Source organism: Periplaneta americana, chromosome 6 (assembly GCF_040183065.1).
Source record: "Periplaneta americana isolate PAMFEO1 chromosome 6, P.americana_PAMFEO1_priV1, whole genome shotgun sequence".
Lineage (NCBI taxonomy): Eukaryota > Metazoa > Arthropoda > Insecta > Blattodea > Blattidae > Periplaneta > Periplaneta americana.
The window spans coordinates 143,197,644-143,214,735 of record NC_091122.1 but is presented as its reverse complement, the minus strand read 5'-3'; the positions used below and the strand labels follow the sequence as shown (position 1 = coordinate 143,214,735).

Sequence of the window (17,092 nt, the reverse complement as noted above, 5' to 3'; positions counted from 1 at the left end):
AGAGCACAGCAGACAATGGGAGGGCACAGTTTTGATAGGAAGCACACAGAAGAGATAGGGAGCGCAGAGAAGTGAGAGAGAGTGCACATAGATGACAGGGAGTGCACAGATGGGGGAGGTCAGAGTGGAGTGAGAGAGGCAAAATAGTCAGGAAGGGCGAATGGTGGACAGAGAGTACATAGTGGAATGAGGGAGATCCGTGACAATAGAGAGGGGACAGAGTGAGAATGAGGGAAAGAGCGAGTGTGCAGATGGGACAGAGAGCACAGTCTATTTTTCAAATTTTTAGTCTATTTTTTACTCCATTTCCTCAACAATATTGACTTTATTTTGCCTCGTTTTTATCCTGTGTATTCTCCTGGATGTTTTTTGTGTTTCTCCCTTTATTGTCTCTCAATTTTCTGCACTATTATCTCTTTATTTTCTCGGCTAGTTTTTCCTGTAATATTGCATCTAATTACTTTTCTATTTTACCTGTATGTATCGTTCCTGCTATTTTTCCTCTATTTCTCCTTTATTACATATCTATATTCGCTGCTTTTTCTTCTTTAGTGTCCTGTCATTTTCTTCACCGTTTTATCCTGTATTATTTCTGTATTTTCTCCTCCAAATTCCAGTCTATTTTTTGTTCTATTTTCCCTTTATATTCTGGTCTATTATCTCTGCTGTTTGTTCGTCTATTTCCTCCTCTATTTTGTTCTCTATTTAACCATGTATTTTGTATTATATTTTGTTACTATTTTCTCCACAATTGTGTTATGTATTCTGCTGTCTGCTCTTTTTTCTTCAATCTTGTCGCTTGTTTTTTCTTCTATTTTGCATATATTTTCTCCTGTAGTTATTCACTATTTCTCATCTATTTTTCACGTTGTTTTCTCCTATAATTTCGCGCTATAGTCATCTGTATTTTGACTATTTTTCTCCTCCATTATCTCCTTTATAATACCCCCTAATTTTTCCTTGCTTTTTCCTCAATTATCCCCTGTTTTTCTCCCTATTATCTCTACATTCCGTTTTTTCCCTCTATTTTCTGCTTTGTTGTCCCTCCTTTCTTTCCGTTCTAATATAATCTCTATTTTCCCCTGTACTTTATCATATACTTTCTCTGCAATTGTTTTATTCTCATGTCTTTTTCCTTCCCATTCGCCTTCTGTTTGGTGTTCTATTTTTTGCTCTCTTTTCCCTGTATTTTGTCTCTATTTTTCTGTCCATTTTCTCCTCTATGTTATCTGCATTTTTTATGTATTCTCGCTATTGTTTGTTCAGATTTTTGCTCTATTTTCTCTTGGATTGTCCCATATCATTCCGTCTGTATTTTACCCTATAATTTCCTCTCTATTTCCCCCCCCCCCCATTTTCTCTTATAATCTGTTTGTTTTCTTGTGTATTATCGCTTGTGTATTATATTCTTCTGTATTGTTTTCCCTGTATTTTAGGTGGATTTTCTCTTCTATTTTCAATCTATTGTCCCCTGTATTTTCCTGACTATGTCCCACTCTATTATGCCTCTATTTTTCCTACTAATTCCTGTATTTTACCTTTATTTTTCCTGAATTGTCTGCTCTATGTTGTCGTCTTTTTTCTCGTGTATTTTCTTCATATTTTCTCCTTATTTTCTCCCCTATATTTCCTCTTCTGTTATCCCTCTATTATCGCTATATTTTTTCTTATTCCCTCTGTTTTTTTCCTTACATTTCTTACTACGTTGTCTCTTTTTCGGGTCTAAAATCGTATTATCGTCTATTATTCGTATATTTGCGCATCTATCTTCTCCTGTAGTTCTCCTCTTTTTTCCTTTATTTTCGCCTCTATTATGCCTCTATTTTCTTTTGTAATCTCCCTCCATTTTGCCTTTATTTTCTCCTGTACAATTTCTCTCTATTTTCCTTTTATTTTTCCTCGTTTTCTGCCATATTATCGTATCTATTGGCTCTGTTATTTCTTTGTTATCTCTTTCTAGAGGGAATAATAGAGGAAAAATATAGAAGTAAGAAGGATGGAAATGGAGGTGGAATAAAGGAAAAATATAAGGAAATTAGAGGAGGAAAACAACGAGAACATGGAAGAGAAAATAAAGAGAAAGTAAAGTACAAAGTGGGCAAAATGCAGGAGAAAATAGAGAAAATAATGAACGAAAAAATGAAGTGGAAAATATAAGAGAAAATAGAGGGTATAATAGAGGAGATATGAGACAAATATATGGATAATAGAGGAGAAAATAGAGAGGATAATATGGGAGAAAATAGACGGGTAATAGAGGAGAAAATAGAGGGGACAATAGAAGTGATAATAGTGCATAGAGTAGAGAGAAAGTAATGGAAAAGTAGATGAAAGAAGAAGGGAAAGTAGATGGATAATGGAGAGAAAATTGAGAGCATAATAGAGGACAAAATAGAGGCTTAATTGAAAAATGTAGAGGACATAATGGAGGAGAAACTAGAGGGAATAATAGAAGGATAAGAGAGAAAATAGAAGGGATTGTAAATGAGGAAATGGAGGTGATAATATAGAAAAAGTAGAGAAGAACATGGAGTAGGGAGGAACATAGTGGAGAATATAGTGGAGGAAATAGAGAATACAGGGATAATAGAGAGGAAAATACAGGAGAAAGTACCTAGAGGAGAAAATAGATCGAAATAGAGAGAAAAATAAAGGAGAAAATGGAGAGGAAAACAGAAGGTTAAAGGAATGGAAAATAGAGGGGAATATTAAAGGGAAACTAGAGAATATAATAGAGGAGAAAAAAGAGAGGGAATAATATAGGCAATATACAAGATAAAGTAGAAGAGAAAATATAAGGAAAAATAATGTGAAAATAGAAGAGAAATAGAAGAGCAAATAAAAAAGAGGGGTAGTAGAGGAGAATATAGAGAGGAAAATAGAGGAGAAAGTAGTTGAAAATATAGTTGAAATTCTTCGCCTTCACATAAGCCCGCCATTGATCCCTATCCTGAGCAAGATTAATCCATTCTGTATCATATCCGTTGCTTACGAGATTACACATCTCGTAAGCAACGATCATATCCCACCTCCCTCAAATCCAGTTCTTTGCGAGACGGCGTCTCGGAGAATCCGAGATGGTCAGCAGTAGTACCAATTGAGCTATTTTGTCATAGAATGTAATGATTGAAGACTGTTTTTTGCCAACAAGTTGTTTTCTCTTGTATATTACTTAAATAGAGATTTAGTAACTTTTTATACACTCTCAAGCGAAGAAATCACGGTGTCTTCATTGATAATTAGAAATCTGACGACTTTTGCAGTAGGCTACTGTTTAGTAATTTTTGCTGACGTGTGTTGGCAATTCTGGTTATTGAAACAAAAATATGGCTGACTTACGTGAGGTGTACAATTTTATCGCGTTGTGTTTTTGGTATACAAAATGGATATAAGTATACCGTAAGAAATTAACGAAACGAGGTAAGAATACTTTTAGGACTGTAAGAGTTACGAAATAATTAGATTTATTTAAACTTTGAGTGTAATGCTTTTGAAGAATGAAGTTGGGGTATGAATGAAGGTGCGTATTATAGGTCTTACTTACTGGCTTTTAAGGAATCCGGAGGTTCATTGCCGCCCTCACATAAGCCTGCCATTGGTCCCAATTCTGAGCAAGATTAATCCATTCTGTATCGTATCCCACCTCCCTCAAATCCATTTTAATATCTTCCCATCTACGCCTCGGCCTCTCTAAAGGTCTTGTTCTCTCCGGCCTCCCAACTAACACTCTATATGTTTTTCTGGATTCGCCCATACGTGCTACATGCCCTGCCCATCTCAAACGTCTGGATTTAATGTTCCTAATTATGTCAGGTGAAGAATACAATGCGTGCAGTTCTGTGTTGTGTAACTTTCTCAATTCTCCTGTAACTTCATCCCTTATTCTCAAACACCCTTAACCTATGTTCCTCTCTCAAAGTGAGAGTCCAAGTTTCACAACCATTAATAACAATCAGTAATATAGGCCTAACTGTTTTATAAATTCTAACTTTCAGGTTTTTTGACAGCAGACTGGATGATAAAAGCTTCTCAACCAAATAATAACAGGCATATCCCATATTTATTCTGTCTTTAATTTCCTTCCGAGTATATTTATATTTGTTACTGTTGCTCCAAGATATTTGAACTTCTCCACCTCTTCAAAAGATAAATTTCCAATTTTTATATTTCCATTTCGTACAATATTCTCGTCACGAGACATAATCATATACTTTGTCTTTTCGGGATTTACTTCCAAACCTATGTCTTTACATGTTTCCAGTAAAATTCCCGTGTTTTCCCTAATCGTTTGTGGATTTTCTCCTAATACATTCACGTCATCCGTATAAATAAGCAGCTGATGTAACCCGTCCAATTCCAAACCCTCTCTGTTATCCTGGACTTTTCTAATGGCATACTCTAGAGCAAAGTTAAAAAGTAAAGGTGATAGTGCATCTCCTTGCTTTAGCCCACGTGAATTGGAAACGCATCTGACTGAAACTGACCTATACAAACTCTGCTGTACGTTTCACTGAGACACACTTTAATTAATCGAACTAGTTTCTTGGGAATACCAAATTCAATAAGAATATCATATAAAACTTCTCTCTTAACCGAGTCGTATGCCTTTTTGAAATCTATGAATAACTGATGCACTGTACCCTTATAGCCTACTCCCATTTTTTCCCCATTATCTGTCGAATACAAAATATCTGGTCAGTAGTTGATGTATTAGGCCTAAAACCACATTAATGATCCTCAATAATTTCATCTACATATGGAGTTAATTTTCTCAAAAGAATATTGGACAAAATTTTGTACGACGTCAACAAAAGTGATATTCCTCGAAAGTTACTACAGTTAGTCTTGTCCCCCTTGTTAAAGATAGGTACGATTATGGACTCCTTCCATAGTTCTGGTACAATTTGCTTTTCCCAAATAGCAAGTAGAAGCTTATAAATTTCACTTCCACCCTCTTGTATTAATTCTGCTGGAATTTGATCGATACCTGGAGACTTATAATTTTTCAGATTTTCTATCGCAATTTCGACTTGAGAAAGTGTGGGTTCGGGTATAAATGGCTCAGCAGTTTTTATTTCAATTTCGTCCCTATCATTTCTATTTGGACTATATACTATAGGTAATTTATATCGAGGTTTCTGGGGCATTGGGTTATAATGTAATAACTGCGGCGGTATTGATGGATGTAATTTCGCTGATTATGTTAGATTAAGCAGGAACATAACGTACAATTACTGTCTATGATGTGCAGGTCTATAATGTGCCATGTTCGTGTTAAATGATTTTTAGGTGCTTAAAATGTAATTGTAGGTGTGTAAAATAGTATTGAAGAAAGGAAATAGGTTTTAAAGGATACCTACTGATAGACGTATCAATCATTTGAAATTGTTAAAATTATATATTAAGTTTACTGGTAGCCTGTATAATGCAATGAAACATTACTATAATTTGAGCATAATCAAACGGAAAACACGTGCACACTTTTTTTTTTTTTTGCTTTTTGTTTAATGTAGTTGCCTATATAGAACACAAGTTGTATGTTCTTAAAATAGTAAAAAGTATCATCATGCTTACGAAAAGACACTTTTCAGTGGCAGTAATTTATTTTGCATGCACAAGATTGGAATTTTGGAGTAAGAGGAAAAGGAAGATATCCGTGTTCTGAAATTTATCCCTAATACATTTCTAGATTTTGCAAAGACAAACTGCACGTCTTGTCTGTTAACAGTAGCTTGAAAGCAGAAAATGAGGGTTCCACATCAACTGATGTCACCAGAACATATTAGGTACCGGTATTTAAATCGTGGTATGAGACATGTTCCACAGATGTACCATACAATGTAGCAGCCACAGCACGAAGAGTTGATAATCTTGGGTTTTTTGCAAAGCACTGTATTAAGCTTTTCACGAATTTTATCCTCAAGAGGCCAGGGGCTACGTTTATTTTTTCTTTCACCTCTTCAATTATATTTAGTTACTTTTAGATTAGGCTCTCCCAAAGATTGAAGGACAATAGTAATGCAAATAAATGAATGAAGTGATTTGATGTACCTGCACAATGTCATGGTAAATTGATGAATCCTTGAATACATCCTACATCTTTAGCTGAAGTACCGGTAATACATGCAGCATCCTCGTCTAGGATTAGAACTATGTCTTGAGTTTCCTTCAAGTGTTGATTGTAATATTCTATATCACGAAGCCAAGTTCCCAAGTGGGTAAGGATGGGTTCTGGTGGTAGTGCTAAATCCAGAAGTTCCTCTCGAAATAGCTGAATCCTTGCAGGCACCTTGACAATTTTTTTTTAATTGTGGAAAGCAGCTTAGGTTTAGTGTAGGAAATTGAAGACGTATCTTGTGAGCAACACAATTCAGGGCATGGACAAGACAAGTGACATGGAGCAGTGCAGGATGAAATACCCTTAGGAACTTCATGGCAGCAAGCATGTAGGAGGCTGCATGAGTGTGTATTATAAGTAGGCTACTTTATTCTCAATCATGTTATTGGGGAGTACTTTGAGGCTATTATTAACAAATGGGCAACTGTCTTCTGGTTGGTTTTTATAAACTTTGTGCTGCAGATTAAGTATAGTGTAGATGGCGCATGAAGATCCAATTTTCCGACAATGAAATTAGCTTTGTAATGACGAAGTCTGTTAGTTGTCTCATCAACAGAAATCCAGATTTATAAATCACCTATAGTTTCCCTATCCTGCTATCGTATTATATTAACAACGTTGTTTTTTCTTAGTGTAGATTGCAATGGAATGTTGCGATGACAGTATTTCTGTAGAAATTTTCTGAATTGGCAGTTTTTAAGTGTATTGAAGGATGTATTTGCTGCAACAAGGGCTCGACACAAATCTGCATGGAATTAATTTTTGTGTCACCTTTGAAATGCAGTTGTTTTCATTTTGTAATGTCAGGTGTTTGACAAAGTCATTTGACCTCTTGGACTGTAATATTTTTCAAAGATATTATCATGGTCAGCCACTGAAGCACAGATTTTGAGGTGTTCCAAATCCATTTCTACCTTTGAAATATGGTTAGTTAGGTAACAGTGACAGTTTGAAATACAATTTTCTTTGTGCATTTGCCTAATGTTTAGCCCCTTTAACGTGTTGATTTAAATTGACTTTTGTTCAGAGTTTATCTGAAGGAATAGACTGAAATTAGTTTAATGAAATACCTGTGATGAAGGTATTTAGAAAATGTTGTTAGTTTTAATAGAACTTTATTGCCTATTAATGGATACACGAGAATTATATCCCATTACGCCAGCACCCATTACTTTTATATAAATTTAAACTTAGGAGATAAAGTTATCAAAGTAAGAGCTTCATACTAATGGCCGTATATAGATATGGTAAACCTAGAAGCACTCTAATTTCACTATTAAAGTATTGCTAACATGATAGTGGAAATTCATGAAAAATGGAAATATTTGTTACATATGCCACAATAGGCAATTGACCGTCTGTGGAGAAAGTAGGAAATTTTGTATCCACTTCAGAATTAATGATGACTTGGCTGCCGATATTTTCGGCATACTGGCATTTTTCACAAATAGTAGAATGGATGCAATACTTGAAGAAATACACTTTAAAAGCTTTCCAACTCTTGATGTTAACTGTGGGAGGTTAAGAACTTAACATGGACCATTGTTTAAAGATAATGTCCTGCACTTCTGGTGTATTCTTTCACTGTTTCCAGATTCAAACATAAATGTAGGTACTATTTTCAGATACTATAAGTTTACCAAATTTGGCAATATAATTCCATAAGTCGTGTGTGTACTAATTTATTTTCATGTACCAGTACCTATTTTGTGAGAAACAGAAAAGGTTTTTACCTAAAATTGTAGGTGTACTCATGATTTAGCAGCGGTTCAAGAAGGTTTTTCTGGTGGATAGCTGTTAAGAAAGGGGGTCAATATTGGGATCATTTTGATTTTGGTGTGATTGTGATTTCAATTTGATTCTTGGCAAAATTCTCGTAGTGAGTAGTATCAGGTTAATATGAGGAGGAAGTAAAAACAGGAATTATAAAATAGAGAATGTATATTGCAGCTAAGATTGAGATGACATTATGTTGTAATTTGTTTACAGATTGTACATGGTCCTGTGGAGAATGACTGCTTCTGCTTTTCTTGAGACTGATGAGAAGGACTGGTATGAAGATTTGAAGGTGTTTGACAGGAAGATTGTCTGCTTAAGGTAGATTATAAACTATTGGAATGAAATAGAGTTACATAAATGAATATGTTTAGGTAAATACCGTATATTTAAAATGAAAGAAAAAAATGAGTGTGAGCAGTTTGCTTGGTATTGTTTCCACTTTGCTAGATTATGGAATTTGTTGTGAAGAAAATGATTGTGGGTAGTTTTGCTAGGTTTTCTTTCCATTTTGCTAGGTTATGGAATTTGTTACAAAGAAAATGAGTATGGGCAGATTTGCTCAGCTTTCTTTCCACTTTACTAATTTGTTATGAAGAAAGTGAGTGCGGGCGGATTTCCTAGGTTTTCTTTCGACTTTGCCAGATTATGGTGTTATGAAGAGAATGAGTGCAGGCAGTCTGGTCAGCTTTCCTTCCACTTTCCTAGATTATGGAATTTGTTATGAAGAAAATGAGTGCAGGCAGTTTGGTCAGTTTTCCTTCCACTTTCCTAGATTATGGAATTTGTTATGAAGAAAATGAGTGCAGGCAGTTTGGTCAGTTTTCCTTCCACTTTCCTAGATTATGGAATTTGTTTTGAAGAAAATGAGTGCGGGCAGTTTTGCTCAGCTTTCTTTCCAGTTTGCTAATTTGTTATGAAGAAAATGAGTGCAGGCAGTCTGGTCAGCTTTCCTTCCACTTTCCTAGATTATGGAATTTGTTATGAAGAAAATGAGTGCAGGCAGTTTGGTCAGTTTTCCTTCCACTTTCCTAGATTATGGAATTTGTTATGAAGAAAATGAGTGCAGGCAGTCTGGTCAGCTTTCCTTCCACTTTCCTAGATTATGGAATTTGTTATGAAGAAAATGAGTGCAGGCAGTTTGGTCAGTTTTCCTTCCACTTTCATAGATTATGGAATTTGTTATGAAGAAAATGAGTGCAGGCAGTTTGCTCAGTTTTCCTTCCACTTTCCTAGATTATGGAATTTGTTTTGAAGAAAATGAGCACGGGCAGTTTTGCTCAGCTTTCTTTCCAGTTTGCTAATTTGTTATGAAGAAAATGAGTGTGGGCAGTTTTGCAAAGTTGTATTTATTTATTTTTTGCACTTTACTAGATTATGGAATTTGTTATGAAACAAATGAGTGTGGGCAGTTTGGTAAATTTTCTTTCCATTTTCCTAGATTATGGAATTTGTTATGAAGACAATAAGTGTGGGCAGTTTTGCTAGGTTTTCTTTCCACTTTCTGGATTGTGGAATTTGTTATGAAGACAATGAGTGTGGGCAGTTTTGCTAGGTTTTCTTTCCACTTTGTGGATTATGGAATTTGTTATGAAGAAAATGAGTGTGGGCAGTTTTGCTAGGTTTTCTTTCCACTTTGTGGATTATGGAATTTGTTATGAAGACAATGAATGTGGGCAGTTTTGCTAGGTTTTCTTTCCACTTTGTGGATTATGGAATTTGTTATGAAGACAATGAGTGTGGGCAGTTTTGCTAAGTTTTCTTTCCATTATCTGGAGTATGGAATTTGTTATGAAGAAAATGAGTGGAGAAGTTTGCTAGGTTTTCTTTCCACTTTCGTAGATAATGGAATTTGTTATGAAGAAAATGAGTGGGGACAATTTTGCTAGATTTTCTTTCCACTTTCCTAGATTATGGAATTTCTTATGTAGACAATGGGTGTGGGCAATTTTGGTAGGTTTTCTTTCCACTTTCTGGATTGTGCAATTTGTTATGAAGACAATGAGTGTGGGCAGTTTTGCTAGGTTTTCTTTCCACTTTGTGGATTATGGAATTTGTTATGAAGAAAATGAGTGTGGGCAGTTTTGCTAGGTTTTCTTTCCACTTTGTGGATTATGGAATTTGTTATGAAGACAATGAATGTGGGCAGTTTTGCTAGGTTTTCTTTCCACTTTGTGGATTATGGAATTTGTTATGAAGAAAATGAGTGAGGGCAAAAATTGCTCGGTTTTTCTTTTCACTTTGTAGATTATGGAATTAGTGGTAGGGTCACTCAGGGTAATTATGAGACAGACAAAAAAAAATGGTTAAAAATGAGACACACAAATTTTTCTGTTTTGTGTAATGTTCTTACCACTGTACAGTTGTCAAAAGAAAAAGCGGCCGCTCTCTTGAAGCAAAGTTCCCTTTCGGTATCTTTGCTATAATTTGGAGACAGGCGATGTTACATGTTGTTGAACCACGTTGCCTGATATCTACACTTATAATTAAAGTATTTTGTGTGTTGCTTGATAGCATAATGGGAGCGTTCCTGCCTCTTATTCATGAGGTCCTGTGTTCGAATACGCCCCTGTGCTTTTTATGTTCTTTTTGTTTTGTTTTTAAGAGAAAAAGAAAATATACATAATTGCTCCTTTCTCTTTTACGATTATTTTAGTAATTAACATCAAGTTCATTAAAGTATTATGCCATGACCTTATCATTATGACATTATGACTGCAAATGAAAATAAAAAAGATTTTATTTTCAACAAAAATATATTTTGTGGCATAAACAAAACAAACTTACTAGCGTCTTCCTTAGAACATTCAAACAATTAAGCGTTCAAAAAACAAAACAAAAAGTGACGAATCAATATTTAGTCTATTTTCCCCTTATCTCGATCACATCTTGCAGTCGAGTGGGCATAGAATCGACTAGTCTTTGCAAATAGCGACTGTTCTTAGACACGACATTCCAGGCATTCTGAACATACATACATACATACATACGTAAGTGTTCTGCCCATGGGCAGGTCTTTCATTGCAAACCCAGCATTCTCCACTCTTTTCTATTTTCTGCCTTCCTCTTAGTCTCCGCATATGATCCACATATCCTAATGTTGTCTATTATTCTTCTCAACCAGAGACCCAACCAATTCCTTTTTCTCTTTCTAATCACTTTCAGCATCATTCTGTTTTCACCACTTTTTTCAACACAACTTCATTTCTTATTCTGTCTGTCCACTTCACACGCTCCATTCTTCTCCACATCCACATTTCAAATGCTTCTATTCGTTTCTCTTCATTTCGTCGTAATGTCCATGTTTCTTCCCCATACAATGCCACACTCCACACAAAGCACTTCACTAGTCTCTTCCTTAGTTCTGTCTCCAAAGGTCCACAGAAGATGCTCCTTTTTCTATTAAAAGCTTCCCTTGCTCATGTTTGCAGTTTTTCTTGGGAAGGATAAATGCGGTAACTTCCCGTTGCCTTCCGCACACCACTGTCTCTTTTGCATCTTATTAGATCCCAGGGGGCCCAAGCGTGGAGATGAGGAGAGTGGATTTGACTAATTGGGCCCAATGAATTTCACCAAAATTCACAGCAAGGGTTAAATATTAGTTCTATCAGGATGTTTGACCCAATCAGAGACCGGGAAATCCTATTAGCCTTTGCCCCCCGCATCCTGGACTAGCTTCTACAAATCATCAGAAAATCTTGGCGGGGGATTGGGCGAATTTTTCCGAAAATGTTTCCACACTTGTGCCTTCGTAACTCAGCGGAAGAACGTCGGAATTTAGATGTCAATGTGTCAGATTCAATTCCTTGTCACTCCTTTTCATTTTATTGTGGTTCAAGATAGTATAATGTAATAATATAGAAAGAAAAAATAACACCAGTATTATGCAACTGTATTGTTCCAAACCTAATATTAAATTTATTGTTATTTATATCCCTAAAGAACGATAACTGAATATAAATTATAACTTGAATATTATTTATGTCGCTAAAGAATGATAACAATATAAATAACTTGAATATTATTTACACCAGCATCACTAAAGAACGATAACAGACTGTAAATGATAAATATCGGTTTGTTTAATTAATATAAGATATTATATTATAATATATATTTAATTATTTAAATAAAATTACCTATTTTACTAAGAAAAATGGTTATTTGTATTATAATAATTACTTACATAAAATACAGATTATTTATATCGCGATAGAACAATAACAGAATATAAATAACTTGAATATTATTTACATCGCTAAAGAAAGATAACAGAATATAGGAAAACGTGAATATTATTCATATCATTAAAGAACGATAGCAGAATACAAATGATGGCTTGAATATTATTTATATCTCTAAAGAAAGATAACAGAATACAAATAATTATAACTTGAATATTATTTATATCGCTAAAGGAACGATAACAAAATATAAATAACTTGGTATCGATGAAGAACGATAACAGAATATAAATGATAATTTGAATATTATTTATATCGCTAAAGAACGATTAAAAAATAAAATGAAAACTTGAAGAAGGCCCGAACCCACAAACTTTGAATCATTGAGCAAGTACTGTACCGCTGGTCTACGAAACGCAGATATGGAATCCTCCCGTAGTTCCGAAACTGCTTCTACAAGCATGTGCATTGTGTAACATCGCCGTGACCCCAAGTGGACTTAGAAAATATTCTCTGTTCACGAGTGTGGCCACTTTTTTTTTTTTTTTTGACAACTGTACATTAATGATGTTAATCATCAGTATCCTCTGTATTTGTGAAAATATTTCAAATCATATGTAAGCTATATTCTCAATGGTGGACACATTTCCTTTCAATGGTGCATTTTGTAACTGAAAAATTTTCACTTACTGCTCTCTATATTTCGTTATTCTGACTCGACTCAAGATGCTAGGAAGATATTTCTGAGTTCATTGTGTATTTTAAGTTTTAGTCTTTTAATATCACTTTTGAAACTTGTATTTAAAAGTTTTATTTCGGAAGAAAATTGATTTAAAAAAATGGGATAAATATGAGACAGTCTTAGGGTAAAAATGAGACAATTGTAGGTAAAAAATGAGACAGTTGATACACTGCTTCCTCAACTGGAATGTTTTAGTTGTGATTTATTTGAGGATTTCATCATGTTATGAGGCAGTTAGTACACTTCTTTCTCAACTGGAATGTTTTTAGTTGTGATCCCTTCATTATTTTCGATTTGTATGACAAACTAGAAAAGGTAATGTCAGAGCTCAGTATTTTTGATAAGCCAAATGTCATATGGAACTTGGACGAGATATCATTCTCTTGTGAGCCATATAAATCAAAAGGTATTTCTGGAGTAGGCCAAAAATTTCATTGCAACATTACAGGAACAGAGCAGATAATACAACAGTTAAGGATTGTGTCTCTGCATCAGGTCGTGCTCTACCGCCATTGATATAATATTTGAGGCTGCAAAATTATGGATAAATTGGAAAAGATTGCATGACATACCTGGAACTTTCTATGCTGTGGCTAAGAAAGGATATATGACTGCTGCAGTGTTTTCAGATTTCTTTCATAAATTTTGTGAAGTAGTCAAAGACCTCTCCTCCTTGATTTTGATGGCTATCTCTTTCATCTTGAGATTAGCATTGTCGAAAAGGCTATTAAAGAGCGAAAGGCAACATCAAAGATTGCACAAACTACAGAGAAATCAGTCTGGTAAATAGTGGATACAAAATTTTCTCAAGAATAATAGCTCTTAAGTTGGAACCTCACTACAAAACTGTCATTGGTGAAGAACAAAACGGTTTTAGAAAAGGCAGATCTTGCGCAGATGGATATTTTACTTTGAAGATTTTGATCGAAAAACATAGGGAATTTAATAAAGAAACTCACTTGGCCTTTATTGATTACGAAAAAGCTTTCGACCGTGTTGACAGAAATAAGCTGTTTCAAATTTTGGCAGATGATTAAGTTCCAAACGCAATTATAAGAACAATTTACGAATTATATAACCACAATATTATCAAAATTACTATTGGATCAGGACATACCGAATGGAGACCGATAAACTGTGGAGTTCGTCAAGGATGCCCCCTCTCACCACTTTTATTCAATATATACATCAACTCCATCATCAGACATTGAAGACTAACAATTCATGGAAACATCCTGCTCTTCCGAAATTGTACTCTAGATACATTATTATATGCAGACAATCAGGTTCTTTTTGCTGCAAATGAAGACGAGCTGCAATACTCAATACATCACCTGAATATAATAGCACAAAATTTCAATATGAAAATTTCCCCAAAGAAAACAAAAATTATGGTGTTCCAAGATAAACAGCCAGTTAGGAGTAAAATTTGCATTGGAACCCATACGTTAGAACAGATAAAGTCATTTAAATAGGTTATAATTTGACATATTTACCTGTTACTGATATATCTGAAAATATTCAACTTTTTAATGGAGCCTTAAGAACCATCAACCAGGTTTTCACAACCACGAAAACCCAAAAACATACCAGGTTAAAAGCATATAAAGTTCTAGCAAGACCTGTCTTCATGTATGGTAGTGAGGCAGCGAGAACATCAGCGATCTCTTTCTGCCTCAAAATCAGAATTTGTTGATTTAGTATGTGAAATATGGCAAGAGACTTTAAAGCAAGAGGAATCTTTCCATTGATTGGAAGCAGTATCCCACCGACCGACTTGATCCTGTCAAGTTGAAACGCTACACGGAATTACAGCAAACTGAAAAACAGTCCATAAATTTAGCAGAGCCTACCTGTAATGCAACAGCTGCAAGTGAATTTCTACCCTTCACTTGCTATGGAAGACTTGAAACCAATACAGCTATTCCTTCCACGTCATCTCAATCTTCTAGTTCTCCATCTACAACCCTGTCTCTGCCTGATGCAGACCGACCGACCTGCTGAAAACTCATTTGAGAATATCCTTGTTTCTAAAATAAAACGCACTGAGAAACAGATGACAAAGCGTAAAAGAGTAGACCCAACAGCAAAGGTTATTACTTCTGAAGAGTATGCTCAGCTTATGAGAGAAAAACAAACACAGGCTCATGAAAAGAAGAAGAAAGGTATTGCAAAGACAGGTGTAGTTAAAGCTGGACATCCAAGACTGATGATTCCTGTGACTCAGTCTCGAGTGAGGATGAAGAGTGAAAAGAGAGTGGTGTCAGCCTTGACGACATCAATTTGGTGAACCCAGGTGCTGTGGAATTGTCAGTGGCAGATGAAGTGAAGCCGGGTGTCTTTGTTCTTGTAGTTTTTTAAAGTTGTGGAAAACGGAATTCTTTCCAATACAAATATTTTGCTACAGTTCAGAAAGTTATGGGGGATGGAGACATAGAAATTATGTGCCTAAATTGTGTGGACAATAACAAAACATACGATGAAAGAATATCTGCATGGAAATATCATATGTACTTCGGTACATTAAAATAATATATAAAAATAATATAAATAACAAAACAGTTTTCAGACTGAATGAAAATGATGTATCTGTCATTAATATATCAAAATGACTTGGAAAGTTGCCTATTCCAATAATAACAGGAAAGGGTCGAGGCATAACCTTTGCTTTTCCAGGAACAGTAGATGTTTTTGAAAAACCTTAAACTTGTAAGTTTCCTGTCAGTTTAAGATAAGTTGAACCCTAGATCATTAATGCCCATATAGGTCGGCTTATAGGCTTTGATGTTAACAAATTTTGTCAGGTTTACTACACTGCCATCCAGTTGTTACACAAGGAGTCACGTCATAATTCCCATTTGAATTGCATTAGCAACTGTACTGCCATCTTGTGTTTGTTGAGGGTGCATGAGTGGCGATCCTGGTGGTTGTTCTCTTCAAAGTGCTGTCGATTTTAACATAGCGATGAGTTATCTGTTACTATATGATCTAGGGTTGAACCGAGGTATTATAATGGGAAAGCGTCTCATTTTTGTACCATCCAAATTGTAATTGACACAGCTTGTTTGATAAAATGTGTAAAAAATCTTTATCAGTTCAGATGCAAACTTCATTTAAGTAGGCAACATAATGTTCAGAGTCTCAATTATGTAATATGTCTGGTAAACAAAATATAAAAAATGTTGATCACTCCTAATTTTTATAGTATCGAAATGGTAATTTTGTTTTATAAATGAAATTGAGAAAAGTGTGACAAATTAGTTTATTCCAATTTTTTTCTGTCTTCCTAGCTTGGGCTGTCTCATTATTACCCTGTTAACTCTCCACTATGATGTTACAGCTTGCTAACTATAGTCCCGTCACTCTAATTTCCGGCAGCCAATCGCGTTGCAGGTCGGCTACATTTAAACGTGTGCGTCTTGTGATTCGCTGATTCATTTCTTAAGGCTCGATAAATACTTAATATAATCGCCCGCCATTTTAGCTCTTTCGTTGGCGTTCGCAGAAAGCACACGACGTTATTTGCTGAATTACAGTGCGTTTGATTTATTATCATAGTAGCTATGACATGATAATGTTTAATGATGTGGCAAATAGATTGCTCGTATGGTAGCTTGGCAATGTAAGAACAAAAATGGGGAACGATATTACCTACCTAGACTTTATAGAGCCTTCACTTTCTAAGACGTAAGCAAAGAGGCGGAGTCACACTGGAAATAACAGTGTCAGGACTATAACTGTGTCATTTTTTCCTTCACTGTCTCATATTTTCCCATTTTATGGGTTAAAAGTGAGACATTTATATTTATTTTGAAATTGATCATTTATAACATGCCATGAAACACTTTTTAGATTATTCACAATATGATTTGCATAATTATAGCTTTTAAAATTTTCAATTTATAGAGAAAGTTTAAAAAAAAAAGTCTCATTTTTTACCCTGAGTCACCCTAGTAATGCAGTTTCCATACCTTGGTGTTTCATAGGTTGCCGAAGGTTTAGACGAATGTAAGGAACTGTGATTGCCCTGTGTGTTGTTTCAGGCCATTTTGGGGCAGTTTAGGAGTAGATATTAGATTCTGTGGAGTAAGTGACAGAGGATGAGACGATGATAGTGAAGCAGTGCTGCGAGAGGAGATGTGAGGCAATTGCGGAGCAAATTGCAGTGAGGATACATGCATAAACTGGTAAATATGGATTAATAACTAATGTGTTTAAATATAACACAGTAATAATGTAGTGACAGAATGTAGTTGAAAATTATAGTAACAA

At 35.1% G+C, this 17,092-nt stretch overlaps 1 long non-coding RNA gene across 1 annotated transcript; it reads left to right on the top strand.

The window, feature by feature from the left end:
• Positions 1–3,329: 3,329 nt before the first annotated feature.
• LOC138702270 (uncharacterized) lies at positions 3,330–16,999 on the top strand. The gene is made up of 3 exons (XR_011332829.1): positions 3,330–3,420; positions 8,108–8,215; positions 16,864–16,999. It is a non-coding gene; the product is annotated as an uncharacterized lncRNA (long non-coding RNA).
• The last annotated feature ends 93 nt before the right edge of the window (positions 17,000–17,092 follow it).